The sequence below is a fragment of the Chionomys nivalis genome, chromosome 19, assembly GCF_950005125.1.
Source record: "Chionomys nivalis chromosome 19, mChiNiv1.1, whole genome shotgun sequence".
Taxonomy (NCBI): Eukaryota; Metazoa; Chordata; class Mammalia; order Rodentia; family Cricetidae; genus Chionomys; species Chionomys nivalis.
In genome coordinates, this window is record NC_080104.1 from 54,589,894 (window position 1) to 54,604,511 (window position 14,618).

Genomic DNA, 14,618 nt, shown 5'->3' on the forward strand with positions numbered 1-14,618 from the left:
CCTGACCTGAGGTCCTGGACTCGTTCTTAGGACCGTAACTGTCATAGAGGTGGCTGGGCCTGAGACATCCGAGGGTCAAGGTACCAGAACTGAACTGTGCCCAACGTCGCAATCCTTGTGAGCTCCTCCCCATCCAAGCATCATCCTCGAGTAAAGATGCAAAGAACTTCTGCTACAGGACCTGACTGGAATGACTGAGCCCTCTCCTGTGTGGGCCTGATCTAAGCAGCCATCTCTGTAGGGGCAGGGGACAGCTGAACGTGTGGTCAGCTATGTGTCTGTGGCTTCCTCTCAAATCATCCCCTGGGGCATCTCACCTCAGCTAACTTATCCTCACCATTCCCATACACAAAGGGCCATTTTCAGTACTGTCATGGCCTCTGTCACATTTGGGGCCATCTTGGAAAAGAGACCAAAGGCAAGCCTGTTGGGCAGACCTCGTTATCCCCAACTGGCAAAGAAAAGATCTGTGGAGGAAGAGGCAAAGCCCGTGGAAAAGCACGGAGCCACCATGGCATTGTGATGGGCAGCTGCCCAAGAGTGGGCAGACAGGCAAGACGGGGCACCTCAGGAGCCTGAGGCTCACTCCATCTCACAGTTCTAGACTGATCTGGGTGGGTTTATTTCCTGTGGTATTTTCTGAGGGATGCCGCCCTTAGGCTTTGCGAGGGCCTGTCTAGTATCTTTGTGGACATGCTGCACGTTAGAAACCTCTAAGCCTCAGACCTGGGTTGAAGAGGCGGGGACTCAGACAGGTGCTGTCTTCCACGTCACCACCAGGCTTCACATGTTGACCAGCCTGAGCCTGGAAGTGATTCAGACATGGAAGGCTGCCTCTTAATTCTCAGAATGCCAGCCTGTCCTGCCCTATAGCCATGAAGTGATCCGAATGCCACAGGACTCCTCAGAGGTGTTTGTGGAAACAACCAGTGATGGGAACAGGAAGAATCAGGGGTCTCCCCAGACTCCCAGACTCACTCTACCCGCCAAACTCCAGACTTCTCTCTCGTCCTGTGGTCTCCTTTCCCTGAAGCACTGTGGCCTTATGGGATACGGAGAAGAGAGCAGATGAATCCATGTGGTCAGTGTCAGCGCTTGTCAGGAGAAGTTCATCGGGCTTTCTTCCCAGCTGAGGCTCTCCAGTCTGTGGCTGGAAAGTAGCCCCTGGGTCTCGGTTAGGTCCCCGTCCTAAAGGGAGAGTTAGAGCAACAGGGCTGGCTAGCATGTGAGGGGCGATTCATGGCTCTATCTGAGGAGTTATGGGACCCGGGCACCTCTTCAACACACCTGGCACCTTTGCTGCTGCTCCAGGGCCCTCTGCTCTCCAGACAGATGACCCCAGACGACCCCATGGCCTTTCACAGTTGCACAACCATCGGTCAACTTGGATGCCCTTGGAATGTTCTTTTCTGGTTAAGCCCCTGAAAATCTACCCAAGGCTTCAAAAGCACACACATCACTTTGGGGTTGGAGCTGGGGTCCATGAACTTATAAATGATGTCTTAGAAGGGAAGGTTTGTTTCTGCCTTGCAGATCCTGGGTATGAATCAGTTAATGTTGGCTGCTAAATGCAGAGTTCAGTAAACCCTCAGCCAGAAAGACTGGTAGGACTCATGGAAGTGCCCAGGGCAGGAGGGAGATCATTCCTCTGGGTCTGGGGCCAGCAAACAGTTGCCTGTCCTTGGCAGAGAGTCACAACTGGTTTGTCTCGAGGGCTGATCACGGTTTCCAGAGAAGCCACTGACTGTAGACAAAGACATCTGCTCTGTGTGATAGACACAGCTCAAACTTGGCTGAAAGAACTGGTTTCTTCAGAACATGGGTTTTGGATGTCACTTCTTTTCTAAAAGTGGGCCTCTTCGGAATAAAGAAGGAAGAATACCTAAAAGGAGTTTTGGTTATGGTGTCCATTCCCCTGCACCTGAGCTGGGGACAGTCACCCACTTTCTCACCCTTACAGGCCAGGACCACTGCTGTGTTTCATCTGAAACAAGTTCCTTTCTTCTCCTCTTTCTTGTAATCACCAGCTCCATTTCCATTCATGAACCTTTGCGACCACGGAGAGGAGAAAAGGGTCCTGGACCACTGGCACCCTCTCCCAGGCCACCTGTGGTTCGTTTTGGCACACCTTCGTGAGTTTGCGGCATTAGAGTGAACCAGAGACACCCACCACTTCACAAACACAGTCTGGTATTCATCTCCACGACAACCAGTGTCCCTCTGAACCAACGTCACACTCAGAACACCTAATCCACCTTAAATGAGCTCCAGAACATTCTCTAGCATCCAGGCCCTAGCCTCATCTCCCTGCTCTTCCCATCTGTTTTTTTATAGTCATTTTTTCTTCTAAGTTTTATGAAGCCTTGAGTTTCCTCCAGGCATCTGTGTTTCCACTGCACTTGGGTGGAGGTGGTGGCGATGCCGAGACGTGGGACTTGGATGATTTATGGGAAGCACAGATAAGAGCTAGATTTAATCATTTCAACTTGTTCTTACACCAGGACATCTCTTCCTGTAAATCTTATTTAAATGTTTCAAATACATAAAACTTGACCTGGCCCAAACGACCAAGACTAAAGGGCCCCCTGCCTACTCCTTGTCTCTAGGAAGTTCTTTTTAAAATAGAATATTTTTTTATTAACGCCTTAACATTTTCTTTAGGTATACAATATGTTTTGATCATACATCCTTGATACTTCCACCTAACTAACTCCTTCTTGACTTACTCGCACCCCCTCCTAACTTGACCCTTCTTAAAAAACAATAAAACAAAGCAAAAACAACAACAACAACAACAAAAAAAAAACCAACTAAATCCAGTTTGTGCTGCTCGTATCCTCATGGTTGTGGAACTATCCATTGGAGCATAGTTGACCTACTGGGGCCATATTCTTAAAGAAAACTGACTCTCTGGTCCCCAGAGGAGGGTTCATGAACCCTTTCTTTGGGGTTCTTTTGTGATGTGTTGATGGCTAACTTTTGTCAACACAAGCTAGAGTCATTTTTTTGAAAGAGGAAACCCCATCTGAGCAAATGCTCCCCACCAGATTGGTCTGTAGGCAAACCTGTGGTGTCCCCCACCAGATTTGTCCGTGGTCTAGCCTGTGGATTGAGTGAAAGGACCAAACTCACTGAGGACAGTGCTACCCTGGGGTGGGGGTCCTGAGTGCTATAAAAAGTCAGGCTGAGGGGGGGTCACGATTGGAGAACCCACAGAGAGAGCTGACCTGAGCTCATGGGAGCTCATGGACTTTGGACCAACAGTTAGGAGACCTCCATGGTACCGACCTAGGCCTTCTGTATGTGTGTGACAATTGTGTAGCTTGGTCTGTTTGTAAGGCTCCTAGCAGTGAGATGAGGACCTATTCTTGGCATTGAGCTGGCTTTTGAGAACCTGTTCCCCATGCTGGATTATCTTGCCCAGCTTTGGCACAAGGGGAGTGATGTGGGATTCCCCTCTGTATGCTGTGAATATCAATGGTTAATAAAGAAACTGTCTTGAGCCCCTGATAGGGCAGAGCTTAGGTAGGTGGGGAGAACTAAACTGAATGCTGGGAGAAAGGAGGCAGAGTCAGGGAGAAGCCACAGAGCCGCTGCTGGAGACAAAGTGCTGAAACTTTGCTGGTAGGCCACGACCTCATGGTGATGCACAGATTAATAGAAATGGGTTAAATGAATATGTAAGAGTTAGGCAGAAATATGCTTAAGCTATTGGCCAAACAGTATTGCAAATAATATGGTTTCTGTGTGATTATTTTCCGGTCTAAGCTGCCAAGCAGCTGGGAAACAAGTGATCTCCTCCTAACAATGGGGGGGGGGCTCAGTCTTATCTCAACTTGACATGCCCTGCTTTACTCAAGCCCAGGGAGACCTTCCCCTTTCCTAATGGAGACAGAGGAGGAGTGGAAGGGGAGTGAGGTAGATGGGAAGAGGGGGACGTGAATGGGAGGTGAGAAGGGAGGGGAGACTGAAGTTGGTATGTAAAATAAATAAATAAATATTTTTTAAATAAATAAAATTAAAAACAAAACAGGCTAAGCAAGCTACAAGTTGCAAGCCAGTAAGCATCACTCCTCTGTGGCTTCTTCTTCCATTTCTACCTCTAGATTCCCATGCTGCTTGAGGTCCTGTTCTGGCTTCCTTCAAAGATGGACAGCAATGTGGAAATGTAAGCTGAAATCAGTCCTTTCCTCCCCATGATGCCAATGGTCATGGAGTTTTAACACCAACAATAGAAACCCTGACTAGGACAAATATCGGTCCCAGGAGCCAGGTGTTGCTGGGACAGGCCTGACCATGTTGGTTTTGGAAGGACTGAGGAAGGACTGAGGAGCTTTGGACTAGAAAAGCTATTGAGTGCTGAGAGCTTGATGGGCTGCTGGGAGAGCCTGGAGGATAAGGCTGAGAGCCGTGCAGACGGCGGAAGGCTGGCTCGTGAGTTTGCAGAAGGAAGCGAAGATCGTATCAGAGCCATCCCAGTGGTGTTATGGATGGAAACTTTGTGGAAGTCAAGGCTTTGCTTTCCTGGGATGGTTGATGCTAGTTAACTGGAGCTGAAAGAAATGAGCAGCCATAAAGAAGAGACCAGCATCGCTGGGGACAGTACTTCTGGGGCTGTTTCCTCAGTCACCTCCCTGGCTGGCGACTGAACTTGGTGATCATGTAAGAGTCACCCGAATAGTACTGATTTTGAAGGCGGGAAGGAACCATGGATAGTAGCTGAGGCCTGGCATTGAGTGGTAGGGCTGGAGTCCCTGAAGAGAGGCCAAAAGAGGCCATCGGTGAAGGCTCCTGTTTGAAGGGTTCAGGGAGAGAAGTTGAGAGCAAAGCCCAGTTGCAGCAGGAGCCCCGAGCGTTTTGGAGAGGCCAGTAGATTACTGCCAAGGACAGCAGCAGGCAAGGCGTGGAGCCAGCCTGAGTCTATGGAACGAGCTGTATGTGCTGCGAACTGTAGAGCCAGAAAAGTACAACTGTGCAGGCCTTTGGGGCCCAGAAGGCTGTGCGTGAGTCTCAGACATTGGACACAGACTCATTCAACACTGTTGGAGTCTGACTTTGCCTTGCTTAGATTGTGGCTATGCCCTGACTCTTTCTTTTAAAGTAAGAAATCATATAACATTTTTTTTTAAACAGAAGCCCCAAATTGACAGATTTTTGGAGTTTTAGAGAGACTTTAGATATTCCTTAAAGACTTTGGATATTGTAAAGAATAAGTGTTTGTATTTGTAATGACTGTGGGACATTTTACAAGTTGAGATGTTTTATCTGATGATATTAACATTAGCATGGGATATTGGGGACAGGAAAGGCTGTGTTTGAATATGATGCATGTGTGTGTCAAGCTGACATGAGATCAACTGCGCTGGCTAGTTTTATGTCAACTTGACACAAGCTAGAGACATTTTGGAAGCAGGAACCTCAGTGGAGAAAATGTCCTCACCAGATTTGCCTGAGGGTAAACCTGTGGTCCATCTTCTTGGTTGATTACTGATGTGGGAGGGCCAAACTCACTGTGGGCTGTGCCATCTCTGGGGTGGTAGTCCTGGGTGCTGTAAGAAGGCAGGCTGAGCAAGCCATGAGGGGCAATTCAGTAAGCAGCGCCCCTCTGTGACCTCTGCATCAGCTCCTGCACCCAGGTTTCTGCCCTGCTTGATTTCCATCAATGATGGACTATAATGTGGCAATGTAAACAAAATTAATCCTTTCCTTCCCAAGTGACTTGTGTTCAGGGTGTTTCTGGCACCGGCAGTTGAAACTCTAACTAAGACAGAGAACTTTTTACACAACATGAACTTAGTGGTACTTTTAGAGATGTTTTGTATTATAATGCATTGTTTGGCAACTTTATTTTTTACCTTACTTGTCTTCTGTTCAACTATTATGGTTTTCAACTTTGTTTTTATGGGTTTTGGGTGAGTGACAACTTGCAAGGGTCCCTAACTCACTCCCCGACATTTCCTCTAGTCATATAGAATCTTACACAGTCTTACAGCATTGGGAAGGGTTTTCTGAACCCGGGTTACAAAGCAGTTCCCAAGCCATTCTCGTACTTGCATGCCCCATAGTTTATTTCTGGTCTTTGATCCACTTGGCACTTGCCCGACAGTGTCTCACGTGACACACAAGGACCGCAGAGATGCTCATGTGGCTCTCATTACAAGCTCCCTGCTCCACATACACCGTCTCCCTGCCGTGGGCATGTGTTCGAGCGGCCCTTTCTGCCTCTGGCTTCTTTACACACCCACGCTGCGCCATTAGCTGCGGACACTTCAGAATATTTTTAACATCTGCTGGAGACAGCCCTACACCCCTGCCATGGCTTAATTGTTTCCAGGGTTCTCCAGACGCTTCCTGCTTATTTTTTCATATGGGTTTTAGAGTAAACATGTCTGGAGACTTCTGTAGCCTTCTCTGCTGTTTGTCTGTTGTCTGAGGACTATGAATTCCCATCAGTTTCAGGTCCCAGGCCCTCAGAATTCTTATTACTCCCTTGCCTTGTGTTTATAAGAGCCCTGGTTTACAGTGGAGACAGCCTGCCTCTTCTTCTCTGGTGCCCAAAGGCTTAGCCACTCCAGCATGCCTCTCCAAGGATGTTGAGTGGGCACCTGCTCGCATCCCTGGCTTTGGTGGGAATGCCACACTGTGCCCACAGGATGCCAGCCTGGCTATTCGTCTGTGGATGAATCTCCTCTGTGTGGGATGGCTCCTTGTCTTGAAGCTTCTGAAAGGCAGCAGCGTGGAGCTTGGGGTGTGGGGAGCAGTTAGGGTTCTACTGAGTGAGCCTACCGAGACTTCCTGTACGTTGGTGGGCCCCCACCTTTTCAGTCATGTTTTCCTGTGTTTTGTTCTGAGCGGCTGCAGCCCCTTACCAACTACCTCTGCTTCTCCGCACCCAGTTCCCCTTTAAGGGTTTGTATAGATCATATGTGATAGTTTTACTTGTATTATATGTCATGATTTTGCTTTGGGTGAGAGAGTCTAGACTAAATTACTTAGTGAACTTTATTGTGGCCCGGCTTATGGCTAGCTGTCATGTCAACTCTGCATGTCCTGCAAGAGAAAAACCCTCCTCTCTGTATCCAAGGCCAGACCTGGAGAGAACCAGGGCCCCTGCAAGTGGCATCACACTCCTGCCCGAGCTCATGGAGGGACTGCTGTTGGCTGCCAGTGTGTGCTGTTTCCGGACCTTGGGTGGCTCTGCTCAGCAGCTGTTGCCATGTCCCTCAGTGCATCACCCCATCTTGCTGTGATTCTGTCACTGTGAGGAAAGGCACAGTCCACCATTCTTCCCTTCCTCAGTGCTTCTTGATCCAGTGTTTGTTCTGTGTGATGGAAGACCATAACCCCTGCCATTTTATTCAAACCAAACCTGCCTAGACAAAGCTTCTGTGTGATGATGTTGTGAGCCCATTAAAGGTGTATGATCAGGTGAATCTTTACAAGCCAGGGATGTTTGTGTCATCCCGGAAAAAACTGTTCCCTTCCCAGGGATCCTCCAACATACCAGGCAGCGAGGACTTCTGATGCTCTGGGTTAGACCGACCTGTTCTAGGAGGAGACAGTGTGCATGCTCTGCTGTTTGATGCATGCTCTCTGCTGACTGGCGCATACTCTGCTGACTGGTGTCTGCCATGTGACATTCAGATTCTCAGCTTTCTGCCGTCACAGGCAGCAGGTTCTGCTTCTCTAGTTGCTGAGTGGCATGTCCCTGGCATGGTGACTTGTCTTGAGCACACAGAAGGCACGTGAACCTGCCTCCAGATCTGGAGTTTTGTGGGTGAAGCTACTGCAAACTTTCCTAAGCAGGACTTGGCTTAGACCAATATTTTTATTTTCTTGGAAAAAACAAATACCTGAGAGAAAACAGCTGGATTGTGGCAGGGAAGCGAGCTTTTGCTGGACACTTTAAGAAGCTATTTCTCAAAATGTGTATCCCACTGAGGCAGGAGCTAGCTCAGGGTAAGGGAGAAGGGTCTACAAATTGCTCAAAAATATTACAGTGAAAATAGATTCTGGCTAAGGGAATATTAGGGCTAAAACAGTGGCACCAGGTCAGGATGAAAAACAAGAGATTGTAGCTGGGTATGATCAAGCCAAACTTTTACTAGGAGGCAGATGGGGCCTCTAAGAGGCAAGGCCAGCGTGGACAGGCCAGCCAGCTGGCTCCCACGGGGTCTCCCTGGGGAATATACAGAGATCACTGTAGTCTTTGTGATGCAGGGGAAACTTGAAGGGATAAAGTTGAAGGGATTTACTAATAAACTTGCTTAAGAAATGCTAAGGCACACAAAGTTGAATTTAGCTAAAGGAGGGCTGGCTGCCACTACTCTGACTGGAGATAAGCAGGGTGCCAACCGGGCTAGCTAGAAACTGTGAGAAGACCATTTTCTACTGTAGCTGAAAACTAGGGTTGCTCCAGCAACTGATGGGAGCAGACAGAGAAATATACATTGAAGCACTCGGCTGAGCTACCGGAGACCAGTCCAGGAGAGGGAGGAGCGATAATATGAGCAAAGGGGTCAAGACCATGATGGTGATACCCACAGAAACAACTGACCTGAGCTAGTGAGAGCTCACTGACTCTGGACTGATAGCAGGGGAACCTGCATAGGACCAAACTAGGCCCACCATATGTGGGACAGTTGTGAGGCTTGGGCAGTCTCTGGGGCACTAGCAGTGGGACCAGGATTTATATCTAGTGCTTGAACTGGTGTCTTGGAGCACATTCTCTTTGGAGGGATAACCTTGTTCAGTCTAGATGTGTGTGGGGGGGCAAGGGGGCTTGCTCTTGCCTCAAAATGAAGTGTCAGACTTATGGGAATCCTTACCCTTTCTGAGGAATGGAGGGGTGGGAGGAAGGGTGGGGCAGGAGGAGGGAAGGGAGTGGGGATGGGGATAGCTATGTAAAATGAGAAAAGATTGTATTAAAAAGTACTTAATTAAAAAAGGGAAAAAACTGGATTGCTGAGAAAACATTTCTGCTCATGTTTATTCACTGATGCTGACCTCCAGTTAGGCTCCCTTCCCATAACAAAAGTAGACAACCCTGCACACAGCTAGCAGTCAAGCCCATCTCCATGTCAAAGGACATTCCTCTAATGAGCAGCTCAAGGGGACAGCACAGGGTGAAAGTGTCAACACCTCTCAGGAAAAGCATGATCTTGCCAGGTGGGCAAGATGACCAGGGTGACAACTCTTCCAAAATCATCACGCTGGTGAACTTAAGAGATCATTCTGGCAATGTCTGTGCTGTAGAAACCTCCCATTGCCCCAGCGGTCAGACTTGCAGTCTCCTGACTGTTTAAATTGTTCAAAGTGTGACCTGGGGCTGGACCTGGAAGAGATTTAAGGATGACGGCATATGTGAGATATAGAAGCCTAAGGCCTATATAAACTGGTAAAATTTTCTGTTTGGGGCTGGTTCCTTTGGTGTGCTAGCCAGAACCTGTCGGGTGCTATTATTAATGAGTTTTCCCCTTCATAACCTCTAAACATATTGGGTGGTTTTTCCTGGGAAAGTTTATTAATTCTGTAACGTTTTCACGGGTTCTTGCTGCCAGTGCAGCAAATCATAGCAGACTACAGTGTAAGTCAGGGGTGCTTCTAAAAACGTCCCCCTGTAATGTGAGCTCTGGAGGGCGTCTGAGGGATCACCTAGCTTGTTCCATGGGACAGACAAAGAATTGAATGTCTGAGAAAGAGAGCCCAAGATGCAGAGACGCCAAAGTAACACCTTTACTGAGGCAACAGTTCCTTTTGGGATGGAAAGGGTCCTGGAGCTGAAGGTCCCCTAAACAGACTCTGGGATGGGTGTTACATAAGGTCCCTAGGTCCTCCCCTTTACCCTACTGGTGTTGTTTGGATACTGCCTCGTGAGTTCCCATCATCTCTTGCAACACTTTCTAGAACCAAAAAGCTGCCATTTTAGGGAGGCCACTGTCACTTCCCCTGTCTCCCTCACACTGATTCCACAAAAGAGACCCTTCGATTGCCCCACGGAGGAATTAAATATGTGGTAACGAAGGAAAATTGCAACTCTATCCTGGCAGCTGCACTAGAGAATCTACAAGCTGACCACATGACCGCGAGAACAAACAGTATAGCATAGTTAACAGGAAGAGACCCACAAGATCGACACTGGCCAGGCTAATGGCTAGGCAATGAGCCGTGGCCAACAGTTAGCAAAGCAAGTCAAAGATGGGGCTTTGAAAGATGACCACACCTGGTGGACAGTGGGTAGACAGCATGAAATCATTTCCCTGGATGAACCAGAAAAACATGCACAAAGCGTAGGGCCTGGTGATTGACCGAGTAATGTCCAGTTTTTGCTACAAGTTCTATAAAAACATCTAGACAAAGACATTCAGCATCTTCCCCTCCCCCCACTCCTAAGAGCTCTGTTCGCTTTCCCTTCATTTCTGCCCGTGAAGTTTTCTTCCACCATCTTCACTGTGCCTACAAGATCCACATCTTTCATCTCCACTGGATCGAGACAATGACTCTCTCAGGTGGACTTTGGGCTTTGTTTTGTTTTCGGAGACAGGGTCCTACTATGTGACCTAGTTACTGTTCTATTGCTGGGATAAAACATCATGACCAAGGCAACTTATAAAAGAAAGTGTTTCATTGGGCTTACAGTTGTTAGGGTTGGAGTCCATGAGGGTAGAGGGAGGAAGGTATGGCTGCTAGACCAGTGAAGTGTGGGCTCACACCTCAAAACCACAAGCAGAAGGCAGAGAGGGCTTGGAAGAAGGCAAGAGGCATTTGAAGCCTCAAAGCCTGCCTCTAGTGATACGCTTCCTCCAACAAGACCATACCTCCTAATCCTTCCCAAACAATTCCACCAACTAAGGACCTGGTGTTCAAACATAGGAGCCCATGGGGGCCATTCTCATTCAGACCACAACAGTATATAACTCTGGCTGGCCTGGATCTCTGTATGCAGCCCAGGTTGACCTTGAATACATAGGCCTCTGTCTCTCAAGTGCTAGAATTAAAGGCATGCACCACCTGTGGCCTTCAAAGCTGATTTTTCATGGCCACTGAGTGACCAGTGTCTCAAGTCTCTAGGTCAAGTACATCCTGGTTGAGAAAGGGCCCTGTGCACTTTCAAAACTGTGTCACTATCTGGCATCACCCCCAGGAAGGCTCAGTAGTTATAGCCAGCTTCTCCCCATGGCTTCTTGACGCCTGGCTTGCTCGTCACAATCCACGGGCAGGCTTATGCTCTGGATTTTCTTTGCGTGGTGGCCAGAAGGACTGACACTGCTGTCCTCATTCTCTCTCCACTGTGGAATTCCTGAAGTTCTCTCTGTTGCGTTCTTGTTGCTCTGTATAGCTCTTCCAAGCATGAAGTTGCAAACCACTCATGGTCTCAAGCACCTGACCATCTCAGGGACTGGGTAGCCCTCAAAACAGCAGTTTCTGCTTGAGAAGAGCTGAAGGGTGAGCTAGAGATTTTAATTCCCCAATCTTGTTGGATATGGAGAGTCAAATTATGGGACCAGGTAATGGAGGTAGACACTTAGACCCCATGTCCTCAGAACTGGCAGATCACAGTATTCTGAGTGCAGAAGCACTAGAGACCCTGGCAGTCTGCTAGGACACACAATCCCTCAGACACCCTTACAGTGATATTTTATTTATGTTTTATAAATAAAGCTTGCCTGAAGATCAGAAGGTAAAGATCAGAGGCCAGGCAGTGGTGTCACACACCGTTAATCCCAGAATTTGGGAGACAGAGGCAGATGGATCTCTGTGAGTTCAAGGCCCCCATTGGCTACACAAGATCAATGCAGAAACAAATCCAGGTGGTGGTTGCTCACACCTTTAATCCCAGTATTAGGGAGTCACACGCCTTTAACCCCAGCACTCGGGAGGAATATAAGGTGGGATGAGACGGGAACTCCTTCTCTTTCAGTCTGAGGATTTCTTAGAGGTAAGAGCTCTCTAATGGCTTGGCTGTTTTGCTTTCCTGATCTTCAGGTTGAACCCCAATAGCTGTCTCTGGGTTTTTAATTATTCATGCTATACACCCTCAGTGACTACCTCCTATGGAGGTTATAAGGAGAACTGGATCCAGGTGTTGCCTCCTCAACTCTGGTGAGGGTGGTTGAGGCTTCTGACAAGTGACACGCCAACTTTCTCACCAACCCTGGCTTCTTCACGTAAGCCAGAGAAAGGAGGGGACAAGGATAGGAGACCTGCTGGGATCCCCATATCATGGAGTTAGGCAGTCAGCGTGGCCCGTGCACAGCCCCCAAGGGTTCCCTGCCAGCCTTTCCAGGAGTTAAATAGCCAGTATTTTCTTAGGGGGAAACTCTTGTATCTGGTTCCCACTGTACGGGAGAATTTTGAACTGCTTTGAGTGACACCTGACACAGCATCAGAGACTTTTGTCCCGGATGCTGCGCACTAAGAGAGACGCGGGATGGGAGAGGAGGATGTAGATTGAAACAAGCTCAGCGGGACGGGGCATGGGCAACTGGGCTCAGTCACCCACCAACCTGGAACCTATACTGTGGGAGCCTTGTGCTGGTCCACATGTGTAAGAGGGGTGACTTAGGACTCACTCTGTGAGAGGCGGGGCATATCCAGACTCTGAGAAGCTACTGGTTGCTGTCTGGCCTCCTGTTGTTATTCATGGCAGAGTAAATCCAGGAAAGATATAGGGAGTTCAAAGGGATAAGAGATTCAGGGGACTCAGGTTTGGGCAGAAGTGGCCAAGGGTCCTGGCTTAGGAATAGTCAGAATTGATGTGGCAGCAACTACTGACTTATTGTGACTGTGGGGAAGTCCCTCACTGTATCTCAATGTTTCATTCTGGAGTTGATTCTGACTCTATAAGAGCAGAGGTTCCACTGGGCTCCAACAAGAATCTATGACAGCTAGGCTCAGTAGACCAATAGTCCCTCCTGCCTAGAGTCCCTGGTGACCACAGGAAGCATCTGGAGTGGGGGACCTTGGGGTAAAGAACCACAGCATGTGCCAAGGACCTGGAGTAGCATGGCCTACCTGGATCTGGGATACAGACCTGGAGCCACCAATGGGGGCTGGGCAGTAGGTACACAGAAAATACCTTCCCCACTTCCTCCTGACTCAGGCTCCTTGCCCTGTCCCAAGCTAGCCTTTGGTCCTCCTCTCAGCTTCTGGGCATAGGGATGAGGGATGTGACTGACCCTCCAGGTAGCCGGTGTCAAGTTTGTGGTTTGGAAACTGAGGAAAGAGTTAAGTGTCTGAATGGAGGTGGGGTGGCCAAGACTAGCAACCCCTCTGAGTTCCCACTATGTGGCTCTCGTTGGCTCTCTTTTCTCTTTCCAGTTATGCTTGGCTACTTAGCCTCCATCAGCAGAAAGGGTCTAGTGCGATTCTCTCAGCCTCTCTGATGCTGCAACCCTTTAATACAGTTCCTCACATTGTGGTGACCCCAACCAGAACATTTTTGTTGTTACTTCATGACTTTAATTTTGCTACTTATATGAATCGTAATATAAATATCTATTTTTCTGATGGTCTTAGGCAGCCCCTGTAAAAGGGTCATTTGACCCCCTCACAAAGGGGTTGCATGCAACCTGCAGGTTGAGAACCACTGATCTAGTGGGGGTTTTTTTTGTTATGGGCTTTTATGGCTGTGTGTGAAGTACTCCAATGTGCATGTCCCCACACCCAAACCACACATTACTGCCTCCCAGGTCAGCCCTTCCTCTGCTCCCAACTCCCCAAGAATGAAGAACAAGGCAGTGGGGACTCTAATGGCTGCATTATTCCTTTGCCACTTGGCCAGATTTGCATCTGCAGCCCCAACCCTGCAGGTAGCATTTCAGAAGACATAGGTCATCTCCTGGCCAGAGTCAACGTCATGGCAGACTCATACCTCATTCTGAGTAACTATCAACCAATGTAGGCATCGTCTTCAGCTTCCCTTAGGGACTTCTGGAGAGTGGTTTTAGAAGTAGAACTAGTAGTTAGTTGTCTATTGGGTCTTCATCTGGTTAGATCTGGTTTAATCTGGTTGGATGTGGATTGATCTAGTGTAATATTGTTGTATCTAGTTGGTTCTGGTATTAATCTGCTAGAATCTGAGTCTGTTATTTGGTTTGGTCTTGTTTAATCTGGTTGGATCTTGGTTGATCTAGTTGGATTGATTTAAATTTGTGTAATATGTTTGGGTCTGGTTTGTTCCAATTTAATCTGGTTAACTCTGGTTTGTTTCAGTTTAGTCTGGTTAGATCTGGTTTGTTTATGTTTAATCTGGTTAGATCTGATTTGTTCCAGTTTAACCTGGTTAGATCTGGTAAGGTTTGCTTTAATCTGACTAAATGCAGTTTGTTCTAGTGTATCTAGTTGGATCTGATTTTATATCAGGTTTCTATTTGTTTGGGTCCAGTATATTGTGTTAGATCTCATTGGTTATGGTCTAATCAGGTTAGATTTGGTTAGGTCTGGTGTAATCTCATTGAATATCATTTGGTCGTGTTTATTCTGGTTGGATAAGTTTTTATTTGGCTGAGTTTTGTTGAAACCAGGATAATCTGGTTGGAACTAGGTGGTCTGAAGTTATCTCTTTGGACAAATCTATCAAGCCCTAGTGTCTTGAGTCGGCACTGCAGGGTACTGTG